The sequence below is a fragment of the Pipistrellus kuhlii genome, unplaced genomic scaffold, assembly GCF_014108245.1.
Source record: "Pipistrellus kuhlii isolate mPipKuh1 unplaced genomic scaffold, mPipKuh1.p scaffold_m20_p_2, whole genome shotgun sequence".
Lineage (NCBI taxonomy): Eukaryota > Metazoa > Chordata > Mammalia > Chiroptera > Vespertilionidae > Pipistrellus > Pipistrellus kuhlii.
In genome coordinates, this window is record NW_023425515.1 from 187,290,820 (window position 1) to 187,293,764 (window position 2,945).

Consider the following 2,945-nt stretch of genomic DNA (forward strand, 5'->3'; position numbering starts at 1 on the left):
TTTCTTCCTCCTCGGCCTTTGGGCCTGCCTCTCATTTTCTTAACGCTCTGGAGTGGCAAAGACACCCCTCCGAAGGTGAAGGGGGAGAGCTATTGAGAGGAGGGGAGAAGGGAGGGCACCTCCCAGATGGACAATCTTAGCCCCTCCCGTCCTCCACATTCAGTTTACTTCTGCTTTTCCACTAGCCACATGCGGCTCTTTGGCCCCGTGAGTGTGGCTCTTCCACAAAATACCACAGCCTGGGTGAATCTATTTTGAAGAAGTGGCGTTAGAAGAAGTTTAAGTTTAAAAATTTTGGCTCTCAAAAGAAATTTCAATCGTACTGTTGATATTTGGCTCTGTTGACTAATGAGTTTGCCGACCACTGCACTAGACCCAGAGCTTCTTGGATGTAGGAACCTGTCCCTGCCACCTGTGGATCCGCATATTCAGCAGCACAGGGCCTGGCACAGAGTAAGTGCTCAGTGAATGAATGAATGAATGAATGAGTATGTCTGTGTCTCCTGTGTTTGTGTGTGTGTGTGTGTGTATGAGTGTGTGATGAGTGTGTGATGAGTGTGTGTGAGTCTGTGTGGCTGCATCCCAATGCCAGTTTGGGGCTGGGCCACTTGTTTTCTCTTTCACATGCTGACTCCTTGTATCCGAATGTGCCCAGCAACACAGGGGAAATGGGGTCTCCCAGGAGTAAAGCCCCTGGACCCATGGGCACAGTCCGTGTTTGCCACTGCCACCCCTCGTTTCTGCCCTCAGGCTCCATGCCTCTCTGCCCCTTCTCGCCCAGATTCTCCCCATGGGGATGCCCCGGGGCCCCTGCCCCCCTCAAATGTCAGCTTGTGGAATACTGGGCTCTCAGGATTCCAAGAGGGAGCCTGCGCTTTCTGAGGTAAGGAGCCCGAACAATGGGGGGCGTGTTTGAGGGGCCTGGCGGGGAGGAGTCCCCCAGAGGGTCACCCACCCCTGGGGCGGGAATGCTTAAGGAACCCTGATGGGAGAGAGGCAGGGAGGAGACAGGAGCTCAGAGGGAAGAGAGAGGGACTTGGTCACAATGCTGATTTCTTCTTGCCAAGTGAGAGCCTGCGGCCTTTGGGGTCCCCGAGCTGCCATCTGGGGTGCAGGGTCACCTGGGTGCATTGTGGGGGTGCAAGCCTCATTGCAGGAAGGACTGGAGGGCAGATCGGGTTGGGAGGAAAGAGGAAGGGAGGGGGCATTTTGGTCAGCAGCTGTTAGGTGCTCCTCCTCTGTGGTCCTGGTGAAAACATGTGACCCTGGTGCCTTCCCAGGGCCTGGCACTGTGCCCATGCCCATTAGACAACTGTGCATTGCATGGGCGTAAGCTTCTTTGGAGGTGAGATAACTTGGTGGGATAAGCAAGGCCTGGGTTTGAATCCAGTTCCTCTGCAGGCCAGCCATGGAAGAGAACACTTACAAAGGGGTGTTTTTCACAGAGAGGAAGGGAGAGTTAGAAACATCGATGAGAGAGAAACATCAATCAGCTGCCTCCTACACACCCCCTTACAGGGGATGTACCCGCAACCAAGGTGCATGCCCTTGTCCGGAATCGAACCTGGGATTCTTGAGTCTGAAGGCCAACGCTCCATCTACCAAGCCAAACCGATTAGGGCTCAAATATATTTTTATTGATTTCAGAGAAGAAGGGAGAGGGAGAGAGAGAAATATCAGTGAGAGAGAACCATGGATCGACTGCCCCTTGCACTGCCCACCCTAGGGATGGAGCCCACAACCGGGGCCTGTGCCCTGACCGGGAATTGAACCGTGACCTCCTGGTTCATAGGTTGGTGCTCAACCACCGAGCCATGCCAGTCAGGCCAGCCTTGTGGTATTGGACAAGACTCTGGACTACCCTGAGTCTTGATTTCCTTATCTTTAAAACAGGGCCAAACACAGTGACTGCACAGGGTGGTTAGGAGAATACCATTTGCAAACGTGGCCAGCACATAGAAGGTCCCTCCATGGATGGTGGCTGGCCGGACGTGCTTTAAAGTGGAAGAAATCCCATCGAGAGCTTCAAGGTCACACGGTCTCACTGAGGGGTAGGACTCACCCCTAGACAAGGGGTCCACGATGTACCCATAGAAATGGTGGTGATGTTGTCTCAACAGAATTCAGAGGCTGGAGAGAGGGCTGAGGCGGGTGGAAGCTTGGAAAAGAAGTCGGAGCTTGGAGGATGGGCTGGGGGTGTTGGAGAGCCAGAGAAGAGGGAGGTGGGCACAGAGGCTGGGGTCTGTGGCATTAGGATTGCAGGAGTCTGCCTAGATCCGTGGTCGGCAAACTGCGGCTCACGAGCCACATGCGGCTCTTGGGCCCCGTGAGTGTGGCTCTTCCACAACATACCAGGGCCTGCGTGAGTCTATGTTAAAGAAGTGGCGTTAGAAGTTTAAGTTTAAAAAATGTGGCTCTCAAAAGAAATGTCAATTGTTGTACTGTTGATATTTGGCTCTGTTGGCTAACGAGTTTGCCGACCACTGGCCTAGGTTAAAGCAGAATGTTTGGGTGAGGGATGGCGGTAGGGGAGAAGGTGAGAAGGTGAAGTGAGATGGGAGAGGCAGGAGAGACGCTCAGAAAGGCTTTAGAAAGGGGTGTGTCCAGGGCAGGGTTGGGTCCTCTGAGGAACTACGTATTGTCACTGGAGACCTTAGGGTCCCCCACAGACAGGTGGCCCCCAACTCCTGTTCCTTAGCCCCAAGGACAACTTAGAGTTTTCATCTACAAGCAGCAGCAACCGTGATGTTCATGGGCTCTCTCTAAAATGCACGCTAGCGTATTAAAGGCTCTGAGAAGTCCTGCAGGACAGGGCCTGTTTAATTTTTGCCCGGCACACTCCGCACACATTTGGCCTACAAGAAACCTTTCCTTGCAGTACACCTTGTGCAACGCGTATTCCAAAGAGCACCCTTAGGAAATGCTGCTGTGGGGGAAAGGGCAGG